This window comes from Mesoplodon bidens, assembly GCF_964165515.1.
Source record: "Mesoplodon bidens genome assembly, contig: HAP1_SCAFFOLD_35, whole genome shotgun sequence".
In the NCBI taxonomy this organism is placed as follows: Eukaryota; Metazoa; Chordata; class Mammalia; order Artiodactyla; family Ziphiidae; genus Mesoplodon; species Mesoplodon bidens.
This window is the reverse complement of record NW_027672525.1, coordinates 3,618,304-3,637,265: the sequence shown is the minus strand read 5'-3', so window position 1 is coordinate 3,637,265 and position 18,962 is coordinate 3,618,304. Positions and strand designations below refer to the sequence as shown.

At 44.1% G+C, this 18,962-nt stretch overlaps 1 long non-coding RNA gene across 1 annotated transcript in view; it reads left to right on the top strand.

Annotated features, from left to right (window-relative positions):
* Positions 1-8,669, top strand: part of LOC308610079 — a 548,215-nt gene extending 539,546 nt beyond the window's left edge. The window contains exon 3 of the long non-coding RNA XR_014014422.1: positions 8,633-8,669. This is a non-coding gene — a long non-coding RNA (uncharacterized lncRNA). The remainder of the gene's footprint in view (positions 1-8,632) is intronic.
* The last annotated feature ends 10,293 nt before the right edge of the window (positions 8,670-18,962 follow it).

The following is an 18,962-nucleotide window of genomic DNA, read 5'->3' as shown; positions in this document are numbered from 1 at the left end:
CATGGAGCATTGTGATTACAGGGGTCGTGGGGCACTGTGATGACAAGGGCATGGAGCATTGGGATGAGAAGGCCATGGATAATTGTGATGATGAGCATCATGGGGTTTTGTGATGATAAGTGTTATAGAACATTGTTATCACAAGGGTTTGGAGCATTATAATGAAAGAGGTCATGGAGCATTTTGATTTCATTGTGATGACAATAGCCTGAAGCATTATGATGATGGGCATTGAGATGAAAAGGGGCATGGAGCACTGTGATTACAGGGGTCTTGGAGCATTTTGATGACAAGGCCGTGGAACATTGTGATGGCAGGGGTCATGGAACATTGTTATGAAAGAGGTAATGGAGCATTGTGATGAGAAATGCATTGAGCATTGGTCTGAAATGTTTCATGGTTTATTGTGATGAGAGTGGGCATGGAGCTTTGTGATGACAAGGGCACGGAACTCTGTGATACATGGGTCATGGAGGATTGTAATGACAAGAGCATGGAGCATTGTGATGTGAAGGGTATCGAGCAATGTGATGACAAGTTTCATGGAGCTTTATGATGACAAGGGCATGGAGCAATGTGATGAGAGTGTTCATGGGGCATTGTGATGACAATGACATGGAGCACTGTGATGCCAAGTGTCATGGAGCTTTGTGATGACAAAAGTCATGGAGCATTTTGATGACAAAGGTGTGGTGCATCGTGATGAGAAGGCCAGGGATCATTTTGATGACAGGGTCATGCAGCAATTTGATGAAAAGTGTAATGGAACATTTTGATGACAGGGGTTATAGAACATTGTGATGCCAGTTGTCATGGAGCTTTGGGATGTAAAGGGTCATGGAGCATTTTGATGACTGTGGTTATGGAAATTTATGATGTCAGTGGTCATGGATCATTGTGCTGATAAGGGGATGTAGCATTGTGATGACAGGGATCATGGAACATTGTGATTACAGGGTTATGGGTGGATTGTGATGACTAGCGATGGAATATTGTGATATCTCAGGTGAGAGAGGATTTGGATGAGAAGTGCATGGAGCATTGTGATTAAAATGTTTATGCAGCATAGCGATGACAAGCTTGTCGATCATTGTGATGAAAAGCACATGGCACACTGTGATGACAAGGGTCATGGAGCATTGTTCTGAAAATGGCATGGAGCACTGTGATGAAAAGTTCATGGAGCATTGTGGTTACAAAGGTCACAGAGCCTTGTGATGACGAGGGCATGGATTGTTGTGATGACAAACGTTACGAAGCATTGTGATGAATGTAGTCATGGAGCATTGTGATGACAGGGGTCATGGAGCATTGTGAAGACAAGGGCATGGAACATTGTGATGACAGGGGCATGGAGCATTGGTCTGACAATTTTCATAGATTATTGTGATGACAGTGTACATGGTGCATTGTGATGACAAGGGCAAGGAGCATTGTGATGAGAAGGTCATGGATTATTGTGAAAACAGGTGTCAGGGAGCATTGTGATGACATATGTCATGGTCCATTGTGATGACAATGACAGGGAGCATTGTGATGCAAAATGTAATGGAGGATTGTGATGATAAATATAATGATGCATTGTGATGACTAGGGCTTGGAGCATTATGATGACAAGAGAAATTGAGGATTTTCATGACAAGGTCGTGAAGCATTGTGATGACAAGGTCCTGGATCATTGTGATGAGGAAACCATGGAGCCTTGTGATGACAAGTCTCATGGAGCATACTGATGAAAAGGGGCATGGAGCATTCTGATTACAGGGGTCTTGGAACACTGTGATAACAAGGGCATGGAGCATTGTGATGACAAGGGCATGGAGAATTGCTCTTATAAGTTTAGTGGATTATTGCGATGACAGTTGAAATGGCACATTGTAATGACTAGGGCATGGAGCATTTTGATGTCCAGGTCATGCAGTAATGTGAAGACATGTGTCAGGGAGCATTGTGATGACATATGTAATGGCACATTGTGATGACAATGGCAAGGAGCATTGTGATGCCAAGTGTCATGGAGGATTCTGATGACAAATGAAATGGAGCATTGTGATGAAAATGGCTTGGAGCATTGTGATGACAAGGGTCAGGGAACATTGAGCTGACAAGTGCATGGAGCTTTGTGATGAGAAAGCCATGGAAACTTCTGATGACATGCGTCATGGAGCTATGTTATGACAAGGGCATGGAGCATTTTGATGACAGGTGTCTTGGAGCATTGTGCTGACAAGGGTCATTGAGCCTTGTGATGACAAGGTCGTGGAACATCGTGATGTCAGTGGTCATGGAGCATTGTTATGACAGGGGTAAAGGAGCATTGTGATGGCAAGGGCAAGGAGCATTGTGATGAGAAGGCCATGTAACATTCTGATGACATGTGTCATGGAGCTTTGTGATGACAAGGTCATGGAGCAATGTGATGAGAGCATTCATGGAGCATTGTGATAACAATGACATGGAGCACTGTGATGCCAAGTGTCATGCATTATTGTGATGACAAAGGTCATGGAGCAATTTGATGACAAAGGCCTTGTGCATTGTGATGAGTAGGGCAGGGAGCATTGTGATGACAGGGTCATGGATCAACTGGATGAAAAGTGTCATGGAACATTTTGATGACAGGGGTTCTGGAAAATTGTGATGTCAGGGCTCATGGAGTATATTGATGAAAAGTGTCATGGAGCATTTTGATGACAGGGATTATGGAACATTGTGATGTCTGGGGTCATCAAACATTGTGATGATAAGTGAATGTAGCATTTTGATGACAGGTGTCATGGAACATTATGATGACAGGGGTGAGGGAGTATTGTGACGAATAGTGATGTAACATTGTGATATCAGTGGTGAGAGAGCATATTGATGAGAAGTGCATGGAGTATTGTGATGACAAGGTAAATGGAGCATTGTGATGACAAGAATGTGGAGCACTGTGATGACAAGCGCATGGTGCATTGTGATGACATGTGTCATGGAGCATTGTGCTGACAAGCGCATGGAGCATTGTGATGACAACGGTCATGGAGCATTGTGATGAGAAAGGCATAGAGTATTGTGATGACAAGGGTCAAAGAGCATTGTGATGAAAATTTCATGGAGCATTGAGGTTAAAATTGTCACAGAGACTGTTGATGACGAGGGCATGGACCACTGTGATGACAAAGTTCATGAAGCATAGTGATGACTGGAGTCACGGAGCATTGTGATAACAAGGGCATGGAGCATTGTGATGACAAGAGTCACTGAACATTGTGATGACAGGGTTGAGGGAGTATTGTGATGAATAGTGATGTAACATTGTGATATCAGTGGTGAGAGAGCATATTGATGAGAAGTGCATGGAGCATTGTGATGACAAGGTAAATGGAGCATTGTGATGACAAGATTGTGGAGCACTGTGATGACAAGCCCATGGTGCATTGTGATGACATGTGTCATGGAGCATTGTGCTGACAAGCGCATGGAGCATTGTGATGACAACGGTCATGGAGCACTGTGCTGAGAAAGGCATAGAGTATTGTGATGACAAGGGTCAAAGAGCATTGTGATGAAAATTTCATGGAGCACTGAGGTTAAAAATGTCACAGAGACTGTTGATGACGAGGGCATGGACCACTGTGATGACAAAGTTCATGAAGCATTGTGATGACTGGAGTCACGGAGCATTGTGATAACAAGGGCATGGAGCATTGTGATGACAAGGGCATGGAACATTGGTCTAATAAGTCTCATGGAATATTGCAATGACAGTTGGAATGGCACATTGTGATGACAACGGCATGGAGCATTGTGAAGACCAGGTCATGCAGTATTGTGAAGACTGGTGTCAGGGAGCATTGTGATGACATATGTAATGGCCCATTGTGATGACAATGGCATGGAGCATTGTGATGCCAAGTATCATGGAGGATTCTGATGACAAATATAATGGAGCATTGTGATGACAATGGCTTGGAGCATTGTGATGACAAGAGTCAGGGAGCATTGTGCTGGCAAGTGTATGGAGAATTGTGATGACACGGGTCATGGAGCATTTGGATGACAAGCTTGTGGAGTATTTTGATGACAAAGGCATGGATTATTGGGATGAAAATGGCATCGGGCATTGTGATGATAAAGGCATGGAGCCTTTTTGTGCCAGGGTTCAAGGAGCATTCTGACGACAAGAATGAGGGAGCACTGTGATGACAAGTGTATTGAGAATTGTGATGACAAAGGTCATGGAGCATTGTGAGGAAAACGGCATGGAGTACTGTGATGACAGGCATCATGGAGCGTTGTGATGACAAGTGTTATGGAACATTGTGACCACAAGGGTTTGGAGCATTGTGATGACAGAGGTCATGGATCATTTTGATTTCAAGGAGCATGGAGCATTGTGATGACAAGGGCATGTAACTATGTGAACCCAAGGTTCATGGAGGATTGTGATGACAATGCTAATGGAGTATTGTGATGACAAGTGCATTGAGCATTGTAATGACAAGGTCATGTAGCATTTTGCTGACAAAGGCATGGAACATTGTGGAGACAGGTGTCATGGAGCACTGTGATGACAAGCGTCACGGAGCATTGTGAATACCGGGGTCATGGAGCACTGGGATGACAAGGTCATGGATCATTGTGATGACAAGTGTAATGGAGCATTGGGATGAAAATGTTCATGGAGTATTGTGATGACAAGGGACATGGAGCGTTTTGATGACAGGGTTCATGGAGCATTGTAATGACGGGGGTCATGGAGCATTGTGATGACAAGGTACTGGAGCACTGGGCTGAAAATATCCATGGAGTATTGTGATGAGAGGTGTCAAGGAGCATTGTGATGACTAGGTACTGGAGCATTGTGAGGAGAAGACCATGGAGCCTTGTGATTATATGTCTCATGGAACATTCTGATTAAAAGGGGCATGGAGCCTTGTGATTACAGTGGTCGTGGAGCACTGTGATGACAAGGGCATGGAGCATTGGGATGAGAAGGCCATGGAGCCTTGTCATCAAAGGGTTCAAGGAGCACACTGACAACAAGTGTCAGGGAGCATTGTGATGACAAGGGTACTGAGCATTGTGGTGACAAAAGTCATGGAGCATTGTAATGAGAAGACCATGGATAATTGGGATGACGAGCGTCATGGGGCGTTGTGATGATAAGTGTTATGGAACATTTTGACCACAAGGATTTGTAGCATTGTGATGAGAGAGGTCATGGAGCATTATGATTTCTTTGTGATGACAATAGCATGAAGCATTATGATGCTGGGCATGGTATATTGTGATGACAGGGTTCATGGAGCATTGAGATGAAAAGGGGCATGGAACATTGTGATTACAGGGTTCCTGGAGCATTGTGATGACAGGTGTTTTGGAGCATTGTGATGGCAAGGGCATGGAGCACTGTGATGACAAGGCCATGGAGCATTCTGATGACATGCATCATGGAGCTTTGTGATGACAAGGGCATGAAGCAATGTGATGAGAGTGATCATGGAGCATTGTGACGACAATGTCATGCAGCATTGTGATGCCAAAGGTCATGGATCTTTCTGATGACAAAGTCTTGGAGCATTTTGATGACAAGGGTGTTGTACATTGTGATGAGAAGGGCAGGGAGCATTGTGATGACAGGGTCATGGAGAAATTTGATGAAAAGGGTCATGGAACATTTTGATGACAGGGGTTATGGAACATTGTGAAGTCAGGGGTTATGGAATATTTTCATGACAGGGGAGTGTGTGTATTGTGATGACTAGTGAGGGAACATTTTGATATCAGTGGTGAGAGAGCATTTTAATAAGACGTGCAAGGAGCATTGTGATGACAAGGTTTATGGAGCATTGTGATGACATGGGTATAGGAGCACTGCGCTGACAAGCGAATGGAACATTGTGATGACAAGGGTCATGGAGCATTGAGTTGACAAAGGGACGGAGCATTGTGATAACAAGTGTCACGGAGCATTGTGATGAAAAGTTCATGGAACATTGAGGTGACAAAGTTCACAGAGCCTTGTGATGATGAGGGCATGGATCATTGTGATGACACAAGTCATGAATCCTTGTGATGACTGGAGTCACGGAGCATTGTGAGAACTGTGGTCATGGAGCATTGTGATGACAAGGGCATGGAGCATTGTGATGACAGGGACATGGAGCATTGGTCTGACAAGTTTCATGGATAATTGTGTTGATAGTGGGCATGGCACATTGTGATGACAAGGTAATAGAGTATTGTGAAGACAGGTGTCAGGGAGCATTGTGATGACATATTTCATGATCCATTGTGATGAAAATGGCATGGAGCATTGTGATGTCAAGTGTTTTGGAGGATTGTGATGACAAATGTAAAGGAGCATTGTGATGCCAAGGGCTTGGAGCATTGTGATGACAAGGGTCATGGAGCATTGTGATGACAAGGCCATTGTGAATTTTGATGAAAACGTCGTGAAGCATTGTGATGACAAAGGCATGGAGCTTGCTATGAGAGGGGTCATGGGGCAATGAGATGACATGTGCATGGAGAATTGTGATGACAAAAGCATGTAACATTGTGATGAGAACTGTCATGGAGCACTGTGATGACAAGGACGTGGAGAATTGTGATGACAAGGGACATGGAGCATTGTGATGAACAGGGCATGGAGCATTGTGATGGCAAGACCGTCGAGCATTGTGATGAGAAGACCATGGATAATTGTGATGACGAGCATCATGGAGAACTGTAATGACAAGGGCTATAGAGCATTGTGATGTCAGGGGACATGGAGCATTTTGATGAAAAAGTTCATGGAGCATTTTGATGTCAGGGGATATGGAACATTGTGATGTCATAGGTCATCGAACATTGTGATGATAAGTGCATGTAGCATTGTGAGGACAGGTGTCATGGAACATTGTGATGACAAGGGTGAGGGAGTATTGTGATGAATAGTGATGTAACATTGTGATATCAGTGGTGAGTGAGCATATTGATGAGAAGTGCATGGAGCATTGTGATGACAATGTTAATGGAGCATTGTGATGACAAGATTGTGGAGAACTGTGATGACAAGCGCATGGAGCATTGTGATGACGTGTCATGGAGCATTGTGCTGACAAGCGCATGGAGCATTGTGATGACAACGGTCATGGAGCATTGTGCTGAGAAAGGACTAGAGTATTGTGATGACAAGGGTCAAAGAGCATTGTGATGAAAATTTCAGAGAGCATTGAGGTTAAAAAGGTCACAGAGACTGTTGATGACGAGGGCATGGACCATTGTGATGACAAAGGTCATGAAGCATTGTGATGACTGGAGTCACAGAGCACTGTGATGAAAGGGGTCATGGAGCATTGTGATAACAAGGGCATGTAGCATTGTGATGACAAGGGCATGGAGCATTGGTCTAATAAGTTTCATGGATTATTGCGATGACAGTTGGAATGGCGCATTGTGATGACAAGGGCATGGAGCATTGTTATGACCAGGTCATGCAGTATTGTGAAGACAGGTGTCAGGGAGCATTGTGATGACATATTTAATGGCCCATTGTGATGACAACGGCATGGAGCATTGTGATGCCAAGTGCCATGGAGGATTCTGATGACAAAGGTAATGGAGCATTGTGATGACAATGGCTTGGAGCCTTGAGATGACAAGGGTCAGGGAGCATTGTGCTGGCAAGTGCATGGAGAATTGTGATGACACGGGTGTGGAGCCTTTGGATGACAAGCTTGTGGAGTATTTTCCTGACAATGGCATGGATTATTGTGATGAAAATGGCATGGGGAATTGTGATCAAACAGCATGGTGCCTTTTCGTCACAGGGTTCAAGGAGCATTCTGACGACAAGAGTCAGGGAGCATTGTGATGACAAGTGTATTGAGAATTGTGATGAAAATGGTCATGGAGCATTGTGCAGACAAGCACATGGAGCATTGTGATGACAACAGTCATGGAGCATTGTGCTGAGAAAGGCATAGAGTATTGTGATGACAAGGGTCAAAGAGCATTGTGAGGAAAATTTCATGGAACATTGAGGTTAAAAAGGTCACACAACTGTTGATGACGAGGTCATGGACCATTGTGATGACAAATGTCATGAAGCATTGAGATGACTGGAGTCACGGAGCATTGTGATGACATGGGTCATGGAGCACTGTGATAACAAGGGCATGGAGCATTGTGATGACAAGTGCACGGAGCATTGGTCTAATAAGTTTCATGGATTATTGCAATGACAGTTGGAATGGCGCATTGTGATGACAAGGGCATGGAGCATTGTGAAGACCAGGTCATGCAGTATTGTGAAGACTGGTTTCAGGGAGCATCATGATGATTTATGTAATAGCCCATTGTGATGACAATGGCATGGAGCATTGTGATGCCAAGTGTCATGGAGGATTCTGATGACAAAGGAAATGCAGCATTGTGATGGAAATGGCTTAGAGCATTGTGATGACAAGTGTCAGGGAGCATTGTGCTGAAAATAGATGGAGAATTGTGATGACAAAGGTCATGGAGCATTCTGATGACAAGGTTGTGGAGTATTTTGATGACAACGGCATGGAGCATTGTGATGAAAACGGCATGGGGCATTGTGATGAAAAAGGAATGGAGCCTTTTCGTGACAGGTTTCAAGGAGCATTCTGACAAGTGTCACGGAGCATTGTGATGACAAGTGTACTGAGAATTATGATGACAAATGTCATGGAGCCTTGTGATGAAAAGGGCCTGGGGTATTGTGATGACAGGCATCATGGAGTGTAGTGATGACAAGTGTTTTGGAACATTCTGATCACAAGTGTTTGGAGCATTGTGATGACAGCGGTCATGGATCATTTTGATTTCAAGGAGCATGGAGCATTGTGATGACAAGGGCATGAAACAATGTGATCCCAACGTTCATGGAGGATTGTGATGACAATGGTAATGGAGTATTGTGATGACAAGCGTATAGAACATTGTAATGAAAAGGTCATGTAGCATTTTGCTGAAAAAGGCATGGAGCATTGTGATGACAGGTGTCATGGAGCACTGTGATGACAAGTGTCATGGAGCATTGTGAATACAGGGGTCATGGAGCATTGGGATGACAAGTGCAAGGATTATTTTGATGACAAGTGTCATGGAGCATTGGGATGAAAATGTACATGGAATATTGTGATGACAAGGGGAATGGAATGTTGTGATGATATGGGTCATGGAGCATTGTGATGACAAGGTACCGGAGCATTGTGATGAGAAGACCGTGGAGCCTTGTGATGATATGTCTCATGGAACATTATGATGAAAAGGGGCATGGAGCCTTGTGATTACAGGGGTCGTGGAGCACTGTGATGACAAGGGCATGGAGCATTAGGATTAGAAGGCCATGGAGCCTTGTCATCACAGGGTTCATGGAGCATACTGACGACAAGTGTCAGGGAACATTGTGATGACAAGGGTATTGAGCATTGTGGTGACAAAAGTCATGGAGCATTGTGATGAGAAGACCATGGATAATTGTGATGACGAGCGTCATGGGGCGTTGTGATGATAAGTGTTATGGAACATTCTGATCACAAGGATTTGGAGCATTGTGATGAGAGAAGTCATGGAGCATTATGATTTCATTGTGATGACAATAGCATGAAGCATTATGATGGTGGGCATGGTGCATTGTGATGACAGGGTTCATGGAACATTGAGATGAAAAGGGGCATGGAACATTGTGATTACAGGGGTCTTGGTGCATTGTGATGAGAGGTGTAATGGAGCTTTGCGATTGCATGGGCATAGAGCACTGTGATGAGAAGGCCATGGAGCATTCTGATGGCATGTGTCATGGAGCTTTGTGACGACAAGGGCATGAAGCAATGTGATGAGAGCGAACATGGAGCATTGTGATGGCAATGACATGGAGCATTGTGATGCCAAGGGTCATGGATCTTTGTGATGACAAAGTCATGGAGCATATTGATGACAAGGGTGTTGTACATTGTGATGAGAAGGGCAGGGAGCATTGTGATGACAGGGTCATGGAGCAATTTGATGAAAAGGGTCATGGAACATTTTAATGACAGAGGTTATGGAACATTGTGATGTCAGGGGTCATGGAACATTTTCATGACAGGGGTTATGGACCATTGTGATGACATGGGAGTGGGTGTATTGTGATGACTAGTGAGGGAACATTTTGATATCAGTGGTGAGAGAGCATTTTGATAAGATGTGCAAGGAGCATTGTGATGACAAGGTTTATGGAGCATTGTGATGACATGGGTCATGGAGCACTGCGCTGACAAGCACATGGAACATTGTGATGACAAGTGTCATGGAGCATTGAGTTGACAAAGGGATGGAGCATTGTGATAACAAGTGTCACGGAGCATTGTGATGAAAAGTTCATGGAGCATTGTGGTGACAAAGTTCACAGAGCCTTGTGATGATGAGGGCATGGATCATTGTGATGACACAGATCATGACGCCTTGTGATGACTGGAGTCACGGAGCATTGTGAGAACTGGGGTGATGAAGCACTGTGATGACAAGTGCATGGAGCACTGTGATGACAGGGACATGGAGCATTGGTCTGACAAGTTTCATGGATAATTGTGTTGACAGTGGGCATGGCACATTGTGATGACAAGGTCATGGAATATTGTGAATACAGGTGTCAGGCAGCATTGTGATGACATATTTCATGTTCCACTGTGATGACAATAGCATGGAGCATTGTGATGCCAAGTGTTTTGGAGGATTGTGATGACAAAGGTAATGGAGCATTGTGATGACAAGGGTATTGAGCATTGTGGTGACAAAAGTCATGGAGCATTGTGATGAGAAGACCATGTATAATTCTGATGATGAGCATCATGGGGCGTTGTGATTATAAATTTTATGCAACATTTTGATCAAAAGGATTTGGTGCATTGTGATGACAAATGTCTTGAAGCATTTTGATGACAAGGGCGTTGTTCATTGTGATGAGAAGGGCTGGGAGCATTGTGATGACAGGTTCATGTAGCAATTTGATGAAAAGAGTCATGGAACATTTTGATGACAAGGGTTATGGAACATTGTGATGTCAGGGATCATGGAACATTTTAATGACAGGGGTTATGGACCATTGTGATGACAGGGTAGTGGGTTTATGGTGATGCCTAGTGAGGGAACATTTTGATATCAGTGGTGAGAGAGCATTTTGATAAGACGTGCAAGGAGCATTGTGATGACAAGGTTTACGGAGCATTGTGATGACATGGGCCATGGAGCACTGCGCTGACAAGCACATGGAAAATTGTGATGACAAGGGTCATGGAGCATTGAGTTGACAAAGGGATGGAGCATTGTGGTAACAAGTCTCACGGAGCATTGTGATGAAAAGTTCGTGGAGCATTGTGGTGACAATATTCACAGAGCCTTGTGATCATGAGTGCATGGATCATTGTGATGACACAGGTCATGAAGCCTTGTGATGACTGGAGTCACGGAGCATTGTGAGAACTGGGGTCATGGAGCATTGTGATGACAAGGGTCATGGAGCATTGTGATGACAAGGATCATGGAGCATTGTTATCACAATGGCCATTGAGAATTTTGATGAAAAGGTCGTGAAGCATTGTGATGACAAAGGCATGGAGCTTGCTATGACAGGGGTCATGGGGCATTGCAGTGACATGTGCATGGAGAATTGTGATGACAAAAGCATGTAACATTGTGATGAGAACTGTCATGGAGCATTGTGATGAAAAGGACGTGGAGAATTGTGATGACAAGGGACATGGAGCATTGTGATGACCAGGGCATGGAGCATTGTGATGGCAAGACCGTGGTGCATTGTGATGAGAAGACCATGGATAATTGTGATGAAGAGCGTCATGGAGCACTGCAATGACAAGGGCTATGGAGCATTGTGATGTCAGGGGACATGGAGCATTTTGATGAAAAAGGTCATGGAGCATTTTGATTACAGGGATTATGGAACATTGTGATGTCATAGGTCATCGAACATTGTGATGATAAGTGGATGTAGCATTGTGATGACAGGAGTCATGGAACATTGTGATGACATGGGTGAGGGAGCATTGTGATGAATAGTGATGTAACATTGTGATATCAGTGGTGAAAGAGCATATTGATGAGAAGTGCATGGAGCATTGTGATGACAATGTTAATGGAGCATTGTGATGACAAGATTGTGGAGCACTGTGATGACAAGCGCATGGTGCATTGTGATGATGTGTCATGGAGCATTGTGCTGACAAGCGCCTGGAGCATTGTGATGACAACGGTCATGGAGCATTGTGCTGAGAAAGGCATAGAGTATTGTGATGACAATGATCAAAGAGCATTGTGATGAAAATTTCATGGAGCATTGAGGTTAAAAAGGTCACTGAGACTGTTGATGATAAGGGCATGGACCACTGTGATGACAAAGGTCATGAAGCATTGTGATGACTGGAGTCACGGAGCATTGTGATAACAAGGGCATGGAACATAGGTCTAATAAGTTTCATGGATTATTGCAATGACAGTTGGAATGGCACATTGTAATGACAAGGGCATGCAGCATTGTGAAGACCAGGTCATGCAGTATTGTGAAGTCTGGTGTCAGGGAGCATTGTGATGACATATGTAATGGCCCATTGTGATAACAATGGCATGGAGCATTGTGATGCCAAGTATCATGGAGGATTCTGATGACAAAGGTAATGGAGCATTGTGATGACAATGGCTTGAAACATTGTGATGACAAGGGTCAGGGAGCATTGTGCTGGCAAGTGCATGGAGAATTGTGATGACACGGGTCATGGAGCATTTGGATGACAAACTTGTGGAGTATTTTGATGACAATGGCATGGATTATTTTGATGAAAATGGCATGGGACATTTGAACGAAAATGGTATGGAGCCTTTTCGTGACAGGTTTCAAGGAGCCTTCTGAAGACAAGAGACATGGAGCATTGTGATGACAAGTGTATTGAGAATTGTGATGACAAAGGTCATGGAGCATTGTGCTGACAAGCGCATGGAGCATTGTGATGACAACGGTCATGGAGCATTGTGCTGAGAAAGGCATAGAGTATTGTGATGACAAGGGTCAAAGAGCATTGTGATGAAAATTTCATGGAGCACTGAGGTTAAAAAGGTCACAGAGACTGTTGATGACGAGGGTATGGACCATTGTGATGACAAAGGTCATGAATCATTGATATGACTGGAGTCACGGAGCATTGTGATGACATGGGTCATGGAGCACTGTGATAACAAGGGTATGGAGCATTGTGTTGACAAGTGCACGGAGCATTGGTTTAATAAGTTTCATGGATTATTGCAATGACAGTTGGAATGGTGCATTTTGATGACAAGGGCATGGAGCATTGTGAAGACCAGGTCACGCAGTATTGTGTAGACTGGTGTCAGGGAGCATATTGATGACATATGTAATGGCCCATTGTGATGACAATGGCATGGAGCATTGTGATGCCAAGTGTCATGGAGGATTCTGATGACAAAGGTAATGGAGCATTGTGATGATAATGGCTTGGAGCATTGTGCTGACAAGTGCATGGAGAATTGTGATGACAAAGGTCATGGAGAATTCTGATGAGAAGCTTCTGGAGTATTTTGATGACAATGGCATGGATCATTGTGATGAAAACGGAGTGGGGCAGTGTGATGAAAAAGGCATGGAGCTTTTTCGTGACAGGTTTCAAGGAGCATTCTGACAACAAGTGTCAGGGAGCATTGTGATGACAAGTCTCATGGAGCATACTGATGAAAAGAGGCATGGAGCATTGTGATTACAGGGGTCTTGGAACACTGTGATGACAAGGGCATGGGGCATTGTGAGGAGAAGGCCAAGGATCATTCTAGTGACATGCGTCATTGAGCTTTCTGATGACAAGGGCATGTAGCATTGGGATTACAGGTGTCTTGGAGCACTGTGATGAAAAGGGCATGGATCATTGTGAGGAAAATGTCATGGAGCCTTTTCAAGAAAAGGTTCAAGGAGCATACAGACAACAAGTGTCAGGTAGCATTTTGATGACAAGTGTATTGAGCATTGTGATGACAAAAGTCATGGAGCATTGTGATGAGAAGACCATGGATAATTGTGATGACGAGCGTTATGGGGCATTGTGATGAAAAGTGTTATGGAATATTGTGATTACAAGAGTTTGGAGCATTGTTATGACAGATGTCATGGAGCATTTTGATTTCATTGTGAAGACAATCGCATGAAGCATTATGATGATGGGCCTGGTGCATTGCGATGACAGGGTTCATGGATCATTGAGATGAAAAGGGGCATGGAGCATTGTGATTACAGGGGTCTTGGAGCATTGTGATGACAAGGGTCTTGGAGCCTTGTGATGACAAGGCCGTGGAACATCGTGATGGCAGGGGTCATGGAGCATTGTTGTGACAGGGGTAATGGAGCACTGTGATGGCAAGGGCATGGAGCATTGTGATGAGAAGGCCATGGAGCATTCTGATGACGTGTCATGGAGCTTTGTGATGACAAGGGCATGGAGCAATGTGATGAGAGCGTTCATGGAACACTGTGATGACAATGACATGGAGCATTGTGATGCCAAGTGTCATGGATCTTTGTGATGACAAAGGTCATGGAGCGTTTTGATTACAAGGGCTTTGTGCATTGTGATGAGAAGGGCTGGGAGCATTGTGATGACAGGTTCATGGAGCAATTTGATGAAAAGTGTCCTGAAGCATTTTGATGACAGGGGTTATGGAACATTGTGATGTAAGGGGTCATCAAACATTGTGATGATAAGTGCATGTAGCATTGTGATGACAGGAGTCATGGAACATTGTGATGACATGGGTGAGGGTGCATTGTGACGAATAGTGATGGAACACTGTGATATCATTTGTGAGACAGCATTTTGTTGAGAAGTGCATGGAGCATTTTGATGACAAGTTTTATGGAGCAATGTGATGATAAGATTGTGGAGCACTCTGCTGACAAGTGCATGGTGCATTGTGATGAGAAATGCAGGGAGCATTTTGATGACAGGGTCATGCAACAATTTGATGAAATATCTATTGGAACATTTTGATGACAGGGGTTATAGAACATTGTGATGTCAGGGGTCATGGAGCTTTGGGATAAGAAGGGTCATGGAGCATTTTGATGACAGGAGTTATGGATCATTGTGATGTCAGGTGTAATGGAACATTGTGATGATAAGGGCATGTAGCATTGTGATGACAAGGATGATGGAACATTGTGATTAGAGGTGTGAGGGAGTATTGTGATGACTAGTGGTGTAACATTGTGATATCTCTGGTGAGAGAGCATTTGGATGAGAAGTGCATGGAGGAATGTGATTACAAGGTTTATGGAGCTTAGCGATGGCAATGTCATGGACCGTTGTGATGAAAAGTGCATGGCACATTGTGATGACAAGAGTCATGTAGCATTGTTCTGACAAAGGCATGGAGCATTGTGATGACAAGGGTCACGGAGCATTGTGATGAAAAATTCATGGAGCATTGTGGTTACAAAGGTCACAGAGCCTTGTGATGATGCGGGCATGGACCATTGTGATGACAAACGTTATGAAGCATTGTGACGGATGGAGTCACGGAGCATTGTGATGACAGGGGTCCTGGAGCATTGTGATGACAAGGGCATGGAGCATTGTGATGACAGGGGCATGGAGCATTGGTCTGACAAGTTTCAGAGATTATTGTGATGACAGTGGACAGGCTGCATTGTGATGGCAAGGGCATGGAGCACTGTGATGAGAAGGTCTTGGAGTACTGTAAAGAGAGATGTCAGGGAGCATTCTGATGACATATGTCATGGTCCACTGCGCTGACAATGGCAGGGAGCATTGTGATGCCAAATGTAATGGAGGATTGTAATGACAAATATAATGGAGCATTGTGATGACTAGGGCTTGGAGCATTATGATGACAAGGGCCATTGAGAATTTTCATGACAAGGTCGTGAAGCATTGTGATGACAATGTCCTGGAGCATTGTGATGAGAAAACCATGGAGCCTTGTGATGACAAACCTCATGGAGCATACTGATGAAAAAGGGCATGGGCCACTGTGATTACAGGGGTCTTGGATCATTGTGATGACAAGGGCATGGAGCATTGTGAGGAGAAGGCCAAGGAGCATTCTAATGACATGCGTCCTTGAGCTTTGTGATGACAAGGGCATGGAGCACTGTGATTACAGGGGTCTTGGAGCATTGTAATGAAAACGGCATGGATCATTGTGATGAGAAAGGCATGGAGCCTTGTCATGACAGGGTTCAAGGAGCATTCTGACGACAAGTGTCAGGGCGCATTGTGATGCCATGTGTATTGTGAGTTGTGATGACAAAGGTCATGGAGCATTGTGATGAAAAGGGCATGGAGTATTGTGATGACAGGTTCATGGAGCAATTTGATGAAAAGGGTCATGGAACATTTTGATGACAGGGGTTATGGAACACTGTGATGTCAGGGGTCATGGAGCATTTTGATGAAAGTTCATGGAGCATTTTGATGACAGGGGTTATGGAACATTGTGATGACAGGGGTCATCGAATATTGTGATGATAAGTGCATGTAGAATTGTGATGACAGGAGTCATGGAACATTGTGATGACTGGGGTGAGGGAGTATTATGACGAATAGTGATGTAACATTGTGATATCAGTGGTGAGAGAGCATTTTGATGAGAAGTACATGTAACATTGTGAAGTCAAAGTTTATGGAGCATGGTGATGACAAGATTGTGGAGAACAGTGATGACAAGTGCATGGCACATTGTGATGACATGGGTAATGGAGCATTGTTCTGACAAAGGCAAGGAGCATTGTGATGACAAGCGCATGGCACATTGTGATGACATGGGTAATGGAGCATTGTTCTGAGAAAGGCATGGAGCATTGTGATGACAAGGGTCATGGAGCATTGTGATGAAAAGTTCATGGAGTATTGTGGTCACAAATGTCACAGAGCCTTGTGATGATGCTAGCTTGGACCACTGTGATGACTAACGTTATGAAGCATTGTGATGAATGGTGTCACGGAGCATTGTAATGACAGGGGTCATGGAGCATTGTGATGACTAGGGAATGGAGCAATGTGATGACAAGAGTCCCGGATCATTGTGTTGTCACGTGTCATGGAGTGTTGTGATGCCAGTTATCATGGTGCATTGTGATGATATTGGTCATGGATCATTGTGATGAGAATGTCATGGAGCAATGGTCTGATAATATTCATGGAGTATTGTGATGACAGGGGTCATGGAGCATTGTGATGACAGAGGTCATGGAGCATTTTTATTTCATTGTGATGACAATAGCCTGAAGCATTATGATGATGTGCTTGATGCATTGTGATGACAGGGTTCATGGTGCATTGAGATGAACAGGGGCATGGAGCATTGTGATGACAGTGGTCTTGGAGGATTCTGATGACAAGAGCATGGAGCATTTTTATGAGAAGTCCATGGAACATTCTGATGACATGTGTCATGGAGCTTTGTGATGACAAGGGCATGGAGCATTGTGATTACAGGGGTCTTGGAGCACTGTGATGTCAAGTGTCATGGAGCCTTGTGATGACAAGGCCATGGAACAGAGTGATGGCATGGGTCATGGAGCATTCTTATGACAGGTGTAATGGAGCACTGTGATGAGAAGGGCATGGAGCATTGTGATTACAAGATTTATGAAGCATTGCCATGACAAATTTGTGGACCGTTGTGATGAAAAGTGCGTGGCACATTGTATTGACAAGGGTCATGGAGCATTTTTCTGACAAAGGCATGGAGCATTGTGATGACAAGTGTCACGGAGCATTGTGATGAAAAGTTCATGGAGCATTGTGGTTACAAAGGTCACAGAGCCTTGTGATGATGCGGGCATGGACCACTGTGATGACAAATGTTATGAATCATTGTGATGCCTGGAGTCACGGAACATTGTGATGAAAGGGGTCATGGAGCATTGTGATGACAAGGGCATGGATCATTGTGATGAGTAGGTCATGGATTATTGTGAAGACAGGTGTCAGGGAGCATTGTGATGACATATGTCATGGTCCATTGCGATGACAATGAGAGGGAGCATTGTGATGCGAAATGTAATGGAGGATTGTGATGACTAGGGCTTGGAGCATTATGATGACAAGAGAAATTGAGAATTTTCATGACAAGGTCGTGAAGCATTGTGATGACAAGGTCCTGGATCATTGTGATGAGGAAACCATGGAGCCTTGTGATGACAAGTCTCATGGAGCATACTGATGAAAAGGGGCATGGAGCATTCTGATTACAGGGGTCTTGGAACACTGTGATAACAAGGGCATTGAGCATTTTGATGACAAGGGCATAGAGAATTGCTCTTATAAGTTTAATGGATTATTGCGATGACAGTTGAAATGGCACATTGTAATGACAAGGGCATGGAGCATTTTGATGTCCAGGTCATGCAGTAATGTGAAGACATGTGTCAGGGAGCATTGTGATGACATATGTAATGGCACATTGTGATGACAATGGCATAGGGCATTGTGATGCCAAGTGTCATGGAGGATTCTGATGACAAATGTAATGGAGCATTGTGATGACTATGGCTTGGAGCATTATGATGACAAGGGTCAGGGAAGATTGTGCTGACAAGTGCATGGAGCATTGTGATGAGAAGGCCATGGAAACTTCTGATGACATGCGTCATGGAGCTATGTTATGACAAGGGCATGGAGCATTTTGATGACAGGTGTCTTGGAGCATTGTGCTGACAAGTGTCATTGAGCCTTGTGATGACAAGGTCGTGGAACATCGTGATGTCAGTGGTCATGGAGCATTGTTATGACAGGGTAAAGGAGCATTGTGATGGCAAAGTCATGGAGCATTGTGATGAGAAGACCATGTAACATTCTGATGACATGTGTCATGGAGCTTTGTGATGACAACGTCATGGACCAATGTGATGAGAGAATTCATGGAGCATTGTGATATCAATG